General features: G+C 43.4%; 1 long non-coding RNA gene across 2 annotated transcripts in view; it reads right to left on the reverse strand.

Moving 5' to 3' along the window:
- Positions 1 to 364: 364 nt before the first annotated feature.
- Positions 365 to 19,298, reverse strand: part of LOC147243703 (uncharacterized) — a 47,450-nt gene continuing 28,516 nt past the window's right edge. Inside the window, exon 4 of one of the 2 annotated variants that reach the window (XR_015110415.1) lies at positions 365 to 2,024. This is a non-coding gene — a long non-coding RNA (uncharacterized LOC147243703). Of the gene's footprint in view, positions 2,025 to 18,181; positions 18,866 to 19,298 lie in introns of those variants that run through there. The other variant, XR_015110416.1, reaches the window with a different exon arrangement.

Below are 19,298 nucleotides of genomic sequence, written 5' to 3' on the forward strand. Positions count from 1 at the left end.
TGTGATCACACTGAACCTCCATCCCATCAACACACACACACACACACACACACACACACACACACACACACACACACACACACACACAGGCCACCGTAACCAACACCAGTACACACAAACACGTAGTCAACACTCAAGCATGATGTGATTTATGAGGCCGGCGCTGGACGCCACTCGGCGGGGTAATGCATTAAACTCTTATCTGGCTCCCCTGTAGAAAGTAGCTCCTGGTATCACTGAGGAGAGGCGAGGAGGCCTACAAACCATCACCGGAGGAGAGCCGTCCACCCACAGAGCCTCACAGTGAGAAGGAACACAAAATACTTTCTTTTTGAAGTCAGTTCAGCGGGTAGGTAGGAGTGGCATTTGAAAAGCGTGTGAAATATGAATTGTAGAGTGAGGTCAGAGAACAGAGGCGGATTTGTTAAAAGCCACAGTGAAAAGAGATAAAACATAAAAGGTTATTGACATTTTAAATGGTAAAAACAGCTTTTATCTGTGATCCTGAATCTTTCAAGACATTTTCAAAGAGGGAGGAAAAACATGACATGCAAGGTCCGATTCCATCTATTAAAGTCCAACATAATCCTCACTTTGGTCTTCCCGGAGACGGATGCTGGCTGAATACTAACAGAGCAGAGGAGGAGAGCGAGCACAATCATGTTCTCTGTAACATCTTACTACCAATAAACAGGCCGGGCTACAGAGGTGACGGCTGTGAGGAGGTGCGGGGGGTTACACACAGGGAGAGAGAGCGATACTTGGCTTTTACTACTCATCTGCTCCAGCTGTCGGCAGTCCACAGCATGAGGAAACAAAACGAGGTCGACCCCGGAATACGGCGGCAGCGTGCTGATCGGGGGAGGTCGGCGAGTCCGTAAAGTGAATTCTTGGATTTTTAATGAGCATCTACAACCTTTACGAGGGTCCTGTAACATTTGTTATCATCACTGGATTGCTGGACACCTACGCCTTCCTCAGCACATCATTTAGGGCAGGATCTGAAACTGACTTTGTTCTTACCAGCAAAGTTTATTTGGGGGGGGGGGGGGGGGGGTTTACGACATGCAAAAAAAATGAAATATGCATACAGCCTTTTAGTCTTGCATACCATAGGAAATTAATCTGATACCTGCTGATAATTGAATCATTTGGTTATTTTATCACATGTCCAGGACTGGAATCATCAATTGTTATGTGAGGATTAAACCTTTAAAAACTCAAGTATTGAAAGATGAATTTATTTTAACCTCGGAATAAAAGAAAAAAACTATAAACTGCCATTGTAAACAATCACTGTGGTCATTGGAGAGTAGATTGCTGACTTTAAGAGACCGACTGACGGCACTGCGGAGTCGAACTTTCGAACAAAGTGAGGTGCTGCAGTTCTCAGCAGGCGGGCGGAACTCTGCTGAACGTTCAGGTTCCTGTCTATGTTCCTGCAGGTAGATTTGGTTTGTGGTTGAAGGAAAAAGGCTTCCGCCGACACCGTTGCTCTCCATGTGTCCTCGAAGTTATACAAAGAAACGCTTCTCACTCTCTGGTATCGGTTTTTCTGCTTTAAATCTAAATCCTATTTCCTCTTTGTCTTCACCTCTGCATTCAAGTGGATGTTTGAGTGAAAGGATCCAAGATAGATGGAGGCCTCCCACATTCATCCTTGTCAAGTTTAGTCCCCTCTTCCTTTCCTGTCTCTAGATTCTTCCTCTCACCCGCTGTGAGGTTTGTTTGTTTTTTTTTTTTTGGTCACCCAGGGTATAAAAAGCAAAAAAGCAAAAAAAAAAAAAAAAACAGAAAAAATGTACTGCTTACTTCACCTGCATTCAACATAGAGATAAAATTAGCAGGGTCCCATCCCTCCGCCCTGCCTCCCAGGTGCAGTCTGGAGGCTGATCTGCTATCTGAGGACACCGCCGGCTGCGTCTGACCTGATCGTGTTGACTGGAAGAGGAAGCAGATGTCTCCAGATGGTTGACCACACCCCGCTTCTCTCGCAGAGTAAACACAGAGCCAGCAGATCCACACTGGACGCAAACATGAAACATAATTAATACAAATCCCCTCAACGGCAATACAGGCTCACTGGAGACCAACAATCATGACGGTACCGGATATAGAGGAAAAATTGTATAGATCATATTTTAACATTTAAATGTAATATGCTTAATTGTAGAGGTGCAATCCATCATTGACTCGAATCTGAATAAAATAAACCTAAAATTTAGGACTTGCAACTGAGAGAACAGATGACAAACAGAGAATATGGGACATCAATACCCAGTAAAGATAAATTCGTAATTAAAACACCTCAGGGACATTCAAGAACCAATAAAAGCAAATTATATATGCATAGCAATTCCAAGCTTGTGCTTAACTAATAAAAACCAAGCTGCAGTGTTTTGAACTCTGCTGGCGATAGGTAATCCATCAAAGTCAACATTTTCTTGTCCTATTTTTTTAATGCAGTTGCAAGCAGGCAGGAACCAGTTTGGTGTGTTCAAGGACACTCGGACAATAGAGATTTGCAGAGCACACTGCAGAAAACAGTCAGTTCATGAGCCACTGTGTCAAAAAGGAAAAACCAAAGCAGTCAGGACACAAACCGGGGTGCTACAGATGCAACTCATGATTATTTTCATCGCTGATTGATCTGTCATCAACTGTATGCTGGGATTTCCTGGCAATTCTTTGTAAACTGACAACAGAATTTAAAATTAAGCTGAAAACCTTAAACTTGATGAGATCATCCAGAATCAAACGCAATTTCACCCTGCAGCCCAGAGGCTGATAGGCCTGCTGTGTGTCTTTGTTCCTCTGCAAGTTGTGCAGCAGATGCTCCGAGTGGCATGCAGGGATTTTTCTATGGGCTTTAATGTCTGAGCAGCCATTGTGGGCACTCACGATCACATGACTGAGCTATGCATGGAATTCCAGCTTCATTTGTGTTTTTTGTTTAGGGCGCTCTCCTCCTGGGACCACCTGATTCACAGCTTGAATGATTAAAGACAAGCATCTCCCCATTCGTCAACCGCAGGCATTTCTCCATCATGTCTGCCAAAAGAAACATCTCTCAACTGTTGACAGTGCTGGTACACACTCCATGCAATCAAAGCAAACGTGGAAATTAGTGTGAGGACAGATATTAAATGGTTAGTTTACCCAAATCACACAAATATGTAGCTGGCCGTGCAGATTTCTCCAAAATATCCCCAGAAAAACAGCTGACAGTGGGTTTTATTGATTATGCATATTAATGTGGGCATAGTTGCTGGAAACCCAGAGGAAAGGAAAATTCAAATTAGGATCTCTTTTTTTGTTCAGCCTATTTCTCATAACTGAGCTCAGTTTAACATCAATAAGAGATTTTGGACATTTAAATTCAGCTCCCAAGAAATAGCTTTCCTCTTGTCTCAGACTGATCCTAATTTAAAGTCTTAAAATGCTAATTTTTATCCACCCACCGCACATTCTGACCAAAATAATCAGCTCCTGAGAAACCATTTGCCCACTGCAGTGCCAAGCTGGAACTTTGCAAAATTATACTTTATTCTTTATCTTTTTAAGCAACAAATCAGACCGTTCAAAGTGTGTGGTGCACTGAAAGCTCTCTGTATTTAATGTTCAAATGGCTTATCAGTGGGAAACCAGATTGACATTAGCACATACATGAAGTGTCACCACATGGCATCAGTGCTAACAGCGGGAGAACTCTTAGCATCTTGACGTGATTTATCAAAACTACCCCAACAATTACAATAACACATCCAAGTCAGAAAATAGACATTACATTACATTTACTCTTTCTCTAGGGCTTGAGGAGACTCAAGTGTGCTGCTTCCTGTTGATCATGTGACTTGTAGAAGTTTTCACAGGGGGAATGTTGAGTGAAAACCTCTAAGTCTAACACACACACATACGTATATATATATATATATATATATATATATATATATATATATATATATATATATATATATATATACATATATATATATATATATATATATATATATATATATATATATATATATATATATATATATATACATACACACACACACAAACACACACACATACACACACACACACACACTTTCAATCAACTGTAAATAACATTTGTCTAAATTAGATCACACAATGATGAAATGTACCGATGACAGATTCTTGTAATTATAGCCTCGTTCAAGGTGGGTGCAGCCAATCTTTTTTACTGCTCAAAGTAGTTTATTTCTAAGGTTCTGCAAATTGCAATCGTATTTATCACACACAGCACGGACAGGCTTACAGTGTGCAGTGAAATGCTGCTTCTGCTAGCTAGCTCCTAGGTGTGCTCAGCAAGAAAACACTTACAGTAAGAACACTAAACATTTATACACACTCAGAAATATATGAGGATGTACAGAGAAAGAAAACAGAGAGCGCAACAACCCACTGCGCCGTCCGATGTGTACAGGGATGGAATACGTGGACACGGGTGCTGAGGAGTGCTGTGTGCGATCATTGTTTGATGATATGATGTCGGTATTGAACCGACTTGTTCGTACATAGACACGCCGGTTAATATCCCGGGGGCACTGATTGACTGGCAAATAAATGAGCCTGCACAACATCACAAATTTGCCTTTGTGATGAAGTTCAATTCGTCCTTGTGCGTTTTATCTCTGAGAAGCCTGGGAGCACAGCAACACATCTCCTCCATCTTGACAAGATAATTTGGCTGAGACTGATTTATGTATTTGCTCCTTATTATGCACAACATGACCATCACATGCCTTTTTTTGTTGTTGTTGATGTGAACCATCAGCGTGAGTCTCAACTGAGGACTGACAGCAAACATATGCTGAGAGGAAAAATGTAACGTGTGTGCACTGGTGATTATTTTTCAATAACATGTTTTTTTTTCTAAGGGAAAGCAGGATTTCCCCTCCACTGGCCACATTCTGCATTAATCAACTTTCTATTCGGCCTATAATACAGCCATTGTACATGACAGGCTGGAGAATTTAATCTACAGCGGAGCAGTAAATGAGATGCCCTTCACAGCCGATGTGACAGGACCATCTATGTGTTGCACTCCCTCCCACTGAAGCGGTGAGCCTTGAGCGGGGTCACTCAGCTAGAATGGGTATGCCAGGACAAGGTCAGAGGTTCACGCATAGCACATTTCATCAAACAGTCACATGCTCGAGAGTGAAAGGGTGGACTGAAGTGTCTGTGTTTAATGGAGGTTATTGCCTTCAGCTTCCAACCTCCCTCTGAACACACATGAACAAATGAGCTCAGCCGAAGCACACCAGCATCCCAGGAAGGTAAAAACTGGCCTGGTCAAGGACGAGGTTTTTAACAGCGAGGGTGTGACGATGCAGAGCTGAGCACGATGAAGGCCACACTGACAAGGTTTGAGCTCAAAAACCAAAGCCATGTCTGCATTTTCAAAGCCCCCCAAAAAAGTGAAGAAACTCTGCTGCACTGTTGAGAGTCTCGGTGATGTCTGCAATCACGTCTCTTTCCCCCAAAAATACAAAAACAAAAACAATCAGCGTCGCCACTGTCTATCAGAAGTTAATTTAGCATGGATAACAAATTACAGGCGGCGCTGACCTTGTTGTCTTTGCCAGCAGCAGCTTATTGGAGCTGTTGTTCCACAGGAATGGCGAGGAAACTTTTAAATGTTCTGATCAGAACACTGCGACCACAGAGCGACAAACACAAGGACGTCTGTGGACGCTGCGTTGTTTACGTGCGGTATTAAAGGGATTGTTCAGCTGAAAATGTGATTTTAGATCTCAAGAGATTTCCCAAACAATTTGGCATATTGAGGTTTCAGGATTTTACGGAATCATTTATCTATTTTTACATCTGTCTCCATTCACTTTGGTTGCTTGGGAAGTTACGGCCTCGTCTTTTCACGTGAAATTGTGGACCAAAAACTTCACCTGACCGTCCATCAACGTGAGGATGAGTCGATAATGACTGAATTTCCATTTTTGAGTGACTTATCCCTCTAATATACCAGACACCAGACAACATGTATCACTTGAGGACTATTCTGACAAGTTCCAACCATTATTTGATCATTGGGAGGTCAGCACCATCTTCCTGCAGCCAGATTACATCACCACACCCAGGATCCAAAGGGTAATGATCTTTTCATCATCTACCAAATACACGTTACGCTACGGAGTGGGCCTTTGCACGTGTGTTTGTGTGTGTGTGTGTGTGTGTGTGTGTGCACTCTTTTCCCCAGCGATTGATGATGTTTCTGGTCAATGATATGTTAATCTATTTGCTTTGTGACAACTATGATGCCTTCACTGTCATATGCACACCCCCCCCCCCCCCAACTTAAGTAATGGTTCTACCTCGTTGTTGGTCCAAGTTGACAAATATCAGGTCTTACTTCTCCCCCGTTTTCTGCAGCTGGTGATGTACTAGATGCACTGCTTCCTGTTTGCCCCGGAACAAATCCGTCCTGAGACGGTACCCAAACTCTCGTGTGGACAGAGATTGAATTAGTTTAAGAACTCCAGTTTTAAACGGAACTTTATTTGTGTACCTTGATGTTGCTGTCTCAGTTTACTTTGTCAAAATGGGCGTCAAGCTCCTCACTGTGGGAGGATTTGGCTCTGTTTGAACATAACTTGCCCTCAGGGGAGCTGCAATGAAGTGGATTTGTTTAATGGGAATCTGTCCATCACTACATCTCAACTCACGGTACATTCAATTACGGCGCCGGCTGCCTGTAATTATTTACTGACAGAGCTTTCAAGTTCAAACGGGAGTGTGCAAGAGGACTTAAATAGAGGGGTGGTGAAGGTGGATGGATGGAGGGTGGGGGGGCATCCCTGGAGTTTATTATAAGAGAGGACGGTCATGTGTCACTGCAGTTCATCGTGCTGCTGCGCCAGCGTCCCTGATGACTCTGCCGCTTTGTCAGTGACAGCAAAAGGAGCCGCGGCAATAAAGCACGATGATGAGCTTGCAAATCGATTCCCACAAAAGAAACTCTTGAAAAGTCGGCGCCTTTGAGAGGGCACCATAGAACACATCTTTAAGAGTGCTTCTCACAAACAGTTGCCCCCTAAAAACCCTCAAGAAATTTACAATCGTGCAATTTTCAAGAGGTTGGCAACAGAAATGGGATTTGGAGGCAGCGGGACCTAAATGAAGACAGACACATTTGCCCACACAGTCACCACCCACTGGCCAGGCTGTCAGCATCAATCAGTGTGCATAATATTTTAATAGGCCGGGGTAATGTATAGCCACTAATCTAGAGACCGCTGACATCCCACTGGCAGGCCGCCAGAAGCTTTTCCTACAAAGTCGAACCTTTTCCGTCGTATCTCACAGAGCGTCTCTTCTCCCTCTCTCCTGTACGTTCTGCCCCCCCCCCCCCGTCTCTCATTCCATCCTTATCGCCACTATTAATCTCACACAGGTACTTCACTCAGCAGGTCTTATTGTGAGAGCCACCTGTCTAGAAGTGAGGGGCAATGAACACAACCATCTCTCCATCAGCGTCAGCAGCCCACATCGCCTCATTTCCTCTCTGTTTCTGCTTTGTCATGATTTTCCACTCAAGAAAAAAATAGCTATTTAATGTGCAGTTCTTATATTTCTGTAAACCTGTCAAGATGATTTTAACCCACTGACCCCAATACCCCAGACCTTGGATGTGTTTACTGGCAGTAGATCATGATGTCATAATTGAGTTTGGACAGCTGACGTAATGCCACCATGTTTCTTTTCATAACAACCAGCGCCGCCGCCAGCTGGTGGGGTGGTGGAACAGGACGCCTGCTATCGTTAAACAAACTCCTCCACTGTTGTTCTCTCTGATAACAGAGTTTCCCTTTTAAACTCAGCACAAAATTCACACTCTGTCAGTCACATCTGCCTCTGAATATGTTCTGACTGGGGGCTGTCAAAGAACAGTTCTAAAAAAAAAATAAAAGTAGCATCACCACGGTAACCTCACAGGTCAGTCTCCCTCCGTCTCACATCTCAAGATTATCACCACGGCTGTCTTGCTGGTTCTCGTGTGAGCCTCAGCAGCTGAATTCACTGCCTACATTAAAGACAGGAATCACACAACATCCAGTGCTAATTTACTGATATAACGTGCATAAAATGATGGAGCCAACGTTACCCAACTAGTACACAGCGAACGCAGAGAGAGAAAAGCCTGGTTATATTTTGCTTTTGTTTGGAAATGCTTCGGATTTCGGGTGAAAGAGGGCATTTGCAGCTCGAGATAAAAATATGCACAAGGTATGCAAGTACTGAAAGCCTTTAAATAAAGTTTGGCTCTGGGAGGCAGCACATTATCAGTTCTCACTCCAAACACAGAGGTCCGCAGTGGTCCTTCAATCAAGTCTTACAGTGAAGAGGACATTCGATTTTGTAAAGTTCAGGGATGGAAACTGTGTTAATGAAATACACACACTGATAGAATCAAGCATGTGTCTCACTGTACTGTTTTGTCCTGTTTTAGTAGGCTTCAATAAAATAAAGGAGAAAATCTCCAGAAAGGTTTACTGACAACATGAGCAAAACCAGATTTTAAAATAGGTTTGATAGAGAAAATAAACCGTATTTGTATAAGTTTTGACAGGAACAAGACTACAGAGCGTTTCTCTTGTCTTGCTCTAAACAAGACCACATACATATTTTTCACTTTATCCAGAGGGATGTCAAATGGTTGCACAGTATAATTCCTCTATTTAGGCTAAACCCCCCCCCCAAAAAACCTCATTTGAAAATCATAATTCAATATGTCTACCTGCATGTGAAAGCCTTTTGAGCAACGTTCCGCGTAGGGATGAGTTGATAGAGCGGAGCCCAGGAGAGTGTTTCCATACGTTGCACTCAGCACCCACCAGGAGGCCAGAGGGTGAAGCTTTTAGGGCAGGAAGAGATGACTACTAGCCCAACAGAAAAAGCTTCTAACCCACTCTTTGTTGATATGGAGGCTGAAGGTGTTTTAAAGCCACATCAGCCCACTGCTTGTGTCAGTTCCAGCTTGCTGCTCTTAGAGTTAGGGTTGGGCTGAGGTTACAGATGCCATCCAGCAGCTGAAGTAATTAGACGCCCAGATCAGTCAATATAGGGTGGGAAAATCCGTAAAAGAGGCAGGTTTAGATGGTGGGGGTCCTACAGACACCAGACCCCAGCTTGGGAGACCTGAGATCATTCCCAGTTGCCAGCAGTGAGAGTGGAAAGTGTTGTTATGACAGATGTTGTGGTGCGATATGGCTGCTCGTTTCCCCCTGCCAGCGGTGAGCGGAGGCCACTGTTGAGAGGGACGCTGCAACAGGAGACCAGTATTTGTTTACTGTTGCCAGACGCAAGTTAAAGGAGAGGTTAAAAATCCACAACATTTGAAGACAAACCACAAAATAAGCCTGTTTAACTTGATCAAGCCTTAACTATTGTGTTGACACATTATAAAACAGGCACCAGTGTGGAACATGTTTAATGCTCATCCTCATGATCAGATGACGGGCAAACTAAATGTGGTGGAGGACTTGTCTCCTCATGTTAGATGCTTGGATGCCTGAGCACCACCTCTAATTCAATCAGAATTAGACGGAACTACTCGTTTTTTTTCCCCCCGGGAGAGATTGCACACTCACAGACCTCTCCACCTCCGCCGTGTTACTCAACCTGCCAGGAACCTGGTGGTGATCCAGGACAACCAGCTCTCCAGCCCTGCCCACGCCGCAGCAACAACCCTCTCCTGCAGGTTCTCCCTCTACATCTGCAAAATTTCTTCGAAGAGAAGCTGCAAAACATCCCATCATCATTCCCACACTGGTTCGCGCCCGCCTACACACTGAAAAATGGAGGTACGAGACAAGAGCCCTTCAGTGCTTACAGGTACACTTTTGAAAATGTTCCCTAAAATGACAATATTGGTCATTAAGAGGCCAGAAGTGTACCTGTTGGATAAGAGTACAAAGGGATTCAAAACTTACTGAAAGGTACACAGTTCTCCTCCAAAAGGGAACCGACCAACAACGAGTATTTGGACCCTTCCAGGCAAACTCTGGTACCTCTATTTTGAGTGTGTGCCCTCCCCTACATGCAAACTACAGACTGACTCCAAACTTTGTTTCATTCTCTGGGCTACTCCACCACTAAGGGGGCTTCAGAATGAGCTCCCTGTTTCTGTCAGAATATCTGAATCCCAGCAGAGTTTAAGGATACAGCGCCAACCTTTCCTCCACAAAAAATCCTCCCTCAACAACCGCTACAACATGAGGATTGTGGTGTACAGTTGGTTCGACTACTGCTGACAAAAAGTACTATTCTAAGTAGCTTCGGATAAAAGTATCTGCTAAATGACATAATGAAATATCATGTAAGATAGAGGTAGAGCTGAGTCACCTCTTTCTTGAGACGATGAATCGAGAAGAGCACAGAACATGTTCTCTGACCTAACGAGTAAAATAAAAAGAGTAAAATAAAAACTGGATCTATTTATTTTTCAGTTTTGGATTGCACCTCCATCTCTGACACTTTCTCTAACAACTGCCACCCACCAGTCAACCTCATCTAGTGGTTCCACTGCCCCAAAGTCAACCTCCGTTTATTTTCTGCAACTTCGATGAAGCAGGTATGGAGAAGAAGAACCACCAGCAAGTAAAGGAATAAAAGCTGGAGTGTATCACTGCCATACACACACACTGCACCTCCTCACATCTCCTCCAACACATCATTAGTGGGTCTGGAATCCAATGACAGACATTTGAATCTGAACCTTGGACTGTTGTTGCCTGAGTGTACTCCATGACCCCATCCCTGCTAGGCACCCTGTCGGTGGGACAAAGAGTGTGTTGTTATATGAGGGGCCTTAGAAGTGTAATTACCCCAATCTACTCTGCAGGAAGCTCCATAAACACAAAACTGCATACCTCCCTGCACCTGAGATTTAGTGAGCGGGAGAACAGAGAAAACCTTCTCTGTTCGACACAACAGGGGGGACAGCAAACGCTGAAAAAACAACTCCCTTTCTAGCTTGGTTGCATAAGTGAGAGATAAAAACAACGAATATTTTTCATACAAATTATGTGCCTCATAATTCTGGGCTTTAGCATGTGAGAAGATATATTCGCAGAAATTAAAGCAATTATCATTTCTTGCCACCACCTACTGGAAGCCAGATCAAATTTGCATACTGAGCATTGCATGAAAATGGGAAGACCTTTTTCCTTTTGACCCTCGGGGTAATGCTTGAAATTCTCATGTGAGGAGACAAGCCGAGCACTGGAAGAGATACGGAGAACAAAAATGAAACAGTGCGGTACAACTGCTGGCTCAATAATTCACCTCAAAAATCATACACGCAATTTGCACATATTTTTCACACCTATGCGTCGATTCCTGCACGGAGGATTTTGTGCAGCTGTGGAAGAAAAACTTGCTGCTAAACAAACATAGGATGGTGATAAATGAGGTTTGAACAATGGTGGAATCTGCAGCGCCATCAAGAAACTTCCTCTTAGGTGAGAAAAAGCTGGATCAACCTGTTAATATTGGCACTGAACAAATAACAAACACCCTTGCACACAAAGACGCAGAAAACAACAATAACCACAGTCACACATGCGTGCACTCAGAACCACAACCACATACGTACATGCGGGGGTTGCATTGTGACACGTTTAAAGTCTGTGAAACAGAGGAAACGTGCTCATACATGCGTAAAAGGACACATGACCCCTGGGGAGGATTTGCATTTAAGAGCCATCATGGTTTAAAGACACAGAATGACGTACAAGCGTGTTCTACATCGTGTGCTTTTTCTCATCTTTTTTTCACACTGCTGCATGTGTGGGAAGGGGGTGGGGGGGTCCATTATACAGAGAAAGGGTTCGCCGGGAAATAAAATCAGGCAATTTACTGATGCTTTGACGTTTATAAATCCATGAAAAAGGTGAACGTAACGTGCCCCAGCTATGAAACTTGTTCCTTAGGTTTAGGGTAAGTATTTCTATGGTTCCTTATTTTTTCCTCTTCCCTTAATCATTTTGTATCTTTTAGAATGAGGCATGTGCGTCTTCTTATCCATCTGCTCAGTTGCATCTGGAGGGCCAAATCAGGGGCCCCTCTGGGCAGCCCTGGTCTAGCAGAAGTGAAACCTTTGGCCTGTACTGAGTCACTTTGTGACACCAGATATTTTAAAGAACACCTTTGAGAAATCCACATATTACATTATCAAGATTATATGACTGTTATATTTTTTCCAATACTTGTCAAGAATCCTTACATAAATTTCAGCAAAACGGTCCTGACCACACATCACGAGCAGAACGTCAGAGCTGTGCAAGCTAAAGTTAGTCAGTGTAATACGAGTGTGATGCGTCATACAGGCCACGACATACGCAGCATATATGTTTCCATATGTTTCAATATGTGGTCAACCTCAACATAACAGCAAAGAGCGTCGTCGTGTCGAGCCTGATTCTAGATCATTATTATTTGTTGGTGAAATCGAACCAAATACGTGTGGCCGGAGAACGAGATGTTTGCCTCTGGGGATAACTGCCCTCTTCTGAGACAAAACATGTTCTAATGAGATACGTAACATTTAACAATGAGATGAAGAGATGTGTGTTCATGCATAAAAGGCAATATGTTTGGCATTACAGTATGTAATTGGATTAAATTCTGCATTCTCCCTGGGCGACGTCAGACACACTGAGCCAGCAGACATACAGCCCCTCCATTTGCTGCCATGTTTACCATGAAGAACGCATGAATGTGTGTATCCATCAGTGATTTCAATATAGATTATTTGCCATAATTGAAAAAAAAACATCTTGAGTGTGACAGGATTAATGGGCATCTATTGTCCTTATTTCCATTTCATCTCTGTTGCCTTGTATTATTTATGCTGAAGGATACATCACTATCGCATCTCCCCACACTACTGTGCTGATGCATCTTTATTCAGTCGCAGCCTTTGCAGTGCTGACCTTTGACCTCCGAGATCCATCATGTTGCAAGAGTGTGACTTATCATCCCGCAGCCTCTGAAGAATAGCTGACAGGATCAGCCCAGCCTCTCAGTTCTTGATGTGGGCGTCGGACCTCGCTGCCTCCTGCATTAGCATTCCTCAACATTCCTTGACTGGACTTGACATGGTGTCATGCTTCTGGGTGCAAGTTCAACCATGTCCAAGGTGCTTATTTTCCTTCAAAACAAAAATACATGCCAGCTGCATTCCTAAATATGAGGCTAGAATATCACACCCAATACCACAAGCGCTCTCACTGTATCTTTGAAGCCAAATACGTTCATCTATTTAAAAAGTCTGAGAAATTATAGTTGTGGGCGCTTTTTATTTTTTCCTTTCAAGAAACGATACATCAACTGCTGCCTGCTTTTTGAGAGCTGTATCTATAATGTACGCTGATGAATTATGACTCCTGTCTGTGGGTGAAGGAATGTGTCAAGTTACTAGCACAGATCTCACTTTGCATTCTTGCCAAGAGTTGAGACGATGGGAAACACAAACTAAGGAGAGGTGCAAATGTGCCGCAGAGAAACATAAGGGTTCGGGGGGGGAGGGGCTAGCTAACCAGCGAGCTAGCCTGTGATGTGAGGTTGTGACATGAGTCCTGACATGCAGGAGAGGCGGTGCTGCACAAGGCTCCAGTGTCAGAGGGCATGATGGAGGAAAGGAGCAGCTGTCCGCCCAGGCAGGCAGTGGTACGCGTGCCCCGCCCCACGCCCCCCGCCCAGCTGTCAGAGAGCCAGGAGTAATGGCTAATTCAACTGCAGGACATGAGGTCAGTGCTGAAGGACTGATGGCATGTCAAATCTTATATACAGGAAGGTGTGTGTTCTTGAAAATATGCATCATAGAATCGCCTAAAAAATACAACAACTTGTAAAATGATCAAATAAACACGGTGATGAGGTGAGTCTGTTTATAACACCAGCAACTGCAATAAAAACATCCATATTTGGCCCCGCCGCAACACAAGAGCAAGTATCGAGACGTGTTTGCAGGATCAATGTTTTGTCTCATCCATTATGAGCACAGAGACGATATTCTTAATTGCAAATATATGTTTTTTCTGACCTGATAACTAAAACATCGATGAGTCCTGCATCAAGGTCCCATTCTCCATATTGGCATGTTGTCATCAGCATTTCAAACAGGAAGAGACGAGCATCTTCATCACCAGAAAGGAACCTGAACACGACGCTGCATCTAACGTGTTCAGTGGAGGGAACTCCACAGGAACCCTACGGAGAGTGCAGATGTGGACGCAGAAATGGTTTCCACATCAGAGGTTTGTCGATGCAGCAGAAACACAAATATTTGATGGCCAGAAACAAATGGATCTGAAGACGTCCGGCACAGTCAACTTGATTTACAGCACTGAGCTGAGGCACTTTCACAACCCAGCATTTAGTCCATTCCTATCAAACCCTGCTGCTGTTCAACCACTTCTGCATTTCATTGAGGAAAGTGCGAAAGTGATGTAGGCAAAACAAGGTGTGCCAAACAAATTTTCACAAGTATTATTGTGATAAATTCATCACTGTAATTTTTAGAGCATTTTATGAGACCGATACAATCGGATTAAAAATGCAAACACCCCCTTGAGAGTGAATAACTTAATTATTTTGAATATTCAGAGTCGAACATTAGAATGTGAAAATTGTCTTTTAGTGAGAATAATTACTGTATAAATAACTTTTAAATGAAACAGAATGACAATGACAAGACATTACTTGGTTTGGCAGTGAATGGATCTGCTTTCAGATACTTCCTGCTCATGCAACCTGAGCATCATAAACTATGAGCAACAGGAAGTGCTCACACCACAGGCAGTCTAGACTAGAGATTCCCTCATGGCCCCACCGTTAACAGGTTTCGTTTACACAGATCCAAATAGGATCCAGAACTGCAGAGAGTAAGATGAACAGATAGAAAACAAGTATCTAAAAGTGACTGTTTAAGAGGTGCCAAATACGGGAAGAAAAAAAAACTCCCTCAAGGCATTTCTGAGATACTGTGCTGAGAGAATGGGACAGATATCGAGGACGTGAGCTAACAGTGACATTATCCTTTGACCTTGCGCCAAAATCTTTCCATTCACCCTCGAGTCCCATGGGAAAATTGAGCCAAACCTGAAGAAATTCCCTCAGAGTGTTCTGGAAATATTACCTTGAGAGGAACGTGATGTAGGAAGGGATAACTTGAAAACATAAAACCTCCGGCCTTCAGCTGTCATCAGCATGGGGACCGAAAAAATACGGTCTCGGATGTAAATATGATGATTAATGTGAGTAAACCGCAGCTTCCCATCAGTCAAATCCACATGAAGACGAAAAAGAAGTCAAGCAACCATGGAAGGAAAAGATCATCACCTGACAGGAAGAGAGAGAGAGAAATGCTGGAGGTTTGGGAAGAGCGGCTGGAAATGTCCTCACATCTTCAGCAACAGTGAAGAGTTTAACATCTGCACCTCCGAACCTTCACAGCCTGAGGACGGCAACCTTCCTACAAGCCATGAAAACACACGACTGCAGGAGCAGTTTCAGCACCAGGCAACAGGACCCAATCACAGACAGACCAGCGGGAACCACTAGACTTTTCACTGGTTCCATCCAATAGCGTGTGTGACCTCTGACACCAGGGTATACACTGGTGTGGGTCAGACTGGCACAGACCAGGGGTCACGCGTGATACTATAATACCACAAAGAACAAGAGATGAACAAGACGATTGGGGTAAAATTGTAGATTCTGAAGACTGCTCAAAACCGTTGAGAGGGAGGTTCCTTCCTATCCTGTCACCATGGCAGAGGTACACACACTTCGTGCTTTACACTCTGTTTATCCGCCAAGTAACAAAACATGGAAATTCATTTTGAGTATATTGAAAAATTCAATTTTAAGATGAAAAGGCTGCATAGATATTGTAAAATACTGTTATTCTTTGGACTGGAATAGTAGTGTATGAGTGACTGGAGCATTATTTTTATTTTCTTCTTGTGACTTTGAAACAACCTGAATAAAGTTAGAATTCAACCTAAAACTATAACTAATTTCCACGTACTGTAAAATCTCTTGAACGCTAACGTTAAAATTAGTAAAACCATCACCCGATATAATATTCCTGATAAAATATAGTTTTCATCAAAATATATTACACTGTACACTGTATGCCAAACTGAAGTACTCTTCTTTAATTTCCCAATATGAAATGTCACATAAAATAAAAAAGAGGTACCATGGGGGACCCTGTAAAATGACACAACAAGAATCGTGAGGGTTAAAACGACCAGACGTAAAAAAAAAGGAAAAAAGAAAATGACCAGACGTTAGTGTTCTAGGGTGAAGTTGGACCAAATTCTCTTTGAGACATTTTCCATCCATCCATTTTCTACCACTTATCCTGGTAAGGGCCGGGGCGGGGGGTTTGGCAAGGCCAGCACATATAGACAGACAACCATTGGCTCTCACAGCCACGCCAACGGTCAATTTAGAGTCTGGATTAACCTGGTCCCCTCTTGATGTCTTTGGACTGTGGAGGAAGCTGGAGTACCAGAGAGAACCCAGCAGGAACAGGGAGAACATGGAGACTCACACAGAAAGACCCCGTGCTCCAGCCGGGGCTCCACCCACAACCTTGCTTCTTGCACCACCGTGCCTTTGAGACTTTTTTTTTTTTTTTTTGCGAATTTCTCATTTCAATGTATGTCATCCACAATATTCTTACGGGTTTCATAGTTTATTAGTTGACTGGACTGTTGAGTGAGCAGCTGATTGGAGTATCTACAGTGAAGACGCTCACTGAGGCTCAATGCTTTGGTGAATAACTGAGGTCACGCTTACGTCTCTCACGTATTAAAAAAAAAGCTGTTTGGCTGAACATTCCGGTTAATTGCAGACAAGACGTTTTGTGTGAAATCATACCAGGACAATCAGAGGTACTGAACAATAATTTATCTCACAACTATGTGGGAGAGTTGCATATGAAAGCTGATTCACTTTTGTGGGTTTGAAAACCACAAAAGCTGTAAGTTTTCAAAGCCTTTGGCACTCAACTCTTGATGGCAGCTCTACAGAAAGCTGACTGTCAGTCTTTTGAGAGAATAAAAGTTAAACTAACCGTCAGTTGGGTTCCTGGGCACTTTGGAGTACGCACTTGACTTCACATCCTCCTCTCCAGTGCACAGTGATGTGGTGAATAATGGACAACTCCAAGACTAGAGCCCCTCAGGCTGGTTACACCATCGGGAGGTCTCTAGCAAGAGGCTAATATCAGATATGTATACTTCGACTCCAGCGAGCGCTGAGTTTGCTTCATGGTTGTGATAAAATGCTTCCAGCCTGCCCAGCAGCACCCAAACATGTTGACAGGACCTGACAACAATAGTGATGTGAACAGTCAAAGTGTCCCAAGCATCACCTGTCCACATCCCCAATGAATCACTCCACACCGCAGCATGAAAATACTACTCCTCCACACAGTTGACTCAGCCAGGGCATCCGGCAGGACTCACCTCCAGGCAGGTGAAGTTTATTCCTAATGTCAGAATACATCTGGAACAAGAAGTCCACCAGCGGCTTGAATGTGGATAGATATGCAGGGTGGATGCTGCAGTGCTACTGCAGTCAATAAAAACTTGATGTTAACCACAGCAACATGGCTGCAGGCTTGTCAGTCAGATCGACCATAACTTTGATCCAGATGGGAATATCCCATCTAACTTCTGTTATGTGTTGTACATTTTTCAGGACATTGATCCATAAAGAACAAATCAGAATACATGGTATAGATTTAAAGTATTAGGTTACCAAAGAGTAACTGACTCACGTTATCACACTTTATAATATTACTCGACAACAAACTTCAGGAAATAACTTTTGATAACTTTCTGCCAGCAACAGGAAATTGCATGTTTTGTAGACTCTGATGAACTCCTTGATGAACCTCAATCTCTTCCTGAGCTTTTTTCAAAGCATCTTTGCTCAAGAAATTTAACCCCCAAGTACTCCTGATGCCTTCAACACTTCAGTATGAGTGTTTGTGGCGTGTCAAGCACGTTGGGCAGAGAGATGTCAGGTTTCCCTTTTGTAAGAACATTTCAGAAGTCTTTATTCTTGTTGAGATCTAAAATTAATACAGAATATATCAAAGCTTGTTCATATTTCACTCGGGGGTTGTAGGAGGAGGAGCAGCTCAATTTCAAGCTGATTCTTATGTCACAATCTTCTTATTTGTGCAACAGTACCATCAAGGGCCTGGACGGGGGGGGGGGGGGGGGTAGTTAAAAGAAGCCTGTTGTATTGCATAATGCATAAGAACAGGTACCCACACAATTCATGTGTGAACTGACAGGTATACGCACCATACTCACATTCCTATTAGGTCACTCTGACTGACGTGTTTGCGTTATGGCCAAAGAATCCAACAGATGTTTTCCAAATGCAAGACAAGGCAGGCATCAGGGAGCTTATCAGTGAATCTTCCCCCGTTACATGGTTGCATTCCTAGCTTGGCATCGACGAGGATAAAGTCCACAGGCTGGTGACGGGACGTTGACAATAAACAAACCTCCCAATCTTTCCTGATAAAACATGAAAGAGAGGGCCCTCACACTGTCACTGCACACACAGACGACTCCAACCTCTCTGTGCTGCGTTTGCTTCCTTATCTCCCATCGGTGCGTGAGACGATTCCCGGCGAGCAGCCATCTCTTTGAAATCCTCCCTGTATGTTTGCTTATGTCAAGCACTCGCGTGTTTCAGGGATTACATCTTTTCTTTTCCTTTCCTGAATTCCCCTCGTCGTTGGCTTCAAAGGAATTCAGCACAACTCCCACTGTTCCTCCTGACACACACACACACTCTTTACTTATTAGAAAATACATCATGGCAAGAAATATGAGGGCCGATTCGAACAATTCCATGAATAACTATTAATGTGGCTAAAAACCAAAGGGAAAGTGACAAAACATTGAGTCATAAAACCTAATTACTGCACTGAAATCTAGTAACAAAGCCTGCTCGCATTTCCCTCTGGCTCATAAAGGGTCACAAATGAACACAAATGTGAAATATTTGTTGCAGTGCTGTGTTTTTTCCAATCCCTCAATCATTCTTTACACTTAATGGTCAGGCTAATTAGGTCTTCTGAGAGTTCTGTTGTCAGAGCAGTCCGAGTTGTCACTAGAGAGGAACCTGGAGAGACCATTAAAGCCTCGATTGATGTCCACTGGACTATCCATGCAAGGGCTGCTCATTTTAAACTCAATGAGCCCCTC

This window comes from Aulostomus chinensis, chromosome 19 (genome assembly GCF_037954235.1).
Source record: "Aulostomus chinensis isolate RoL2024-O1b breed Wild chromosome 19, RoL_Achi_v1.0, whole genome shotgun sequence".
Taxonomy (NCBI): Eukaryota; Metazoa; Chordata; class Actinopteri; order Syngnathiformes; family Aulostomidae; genus Aulostomus; species Aulostomus chinensis.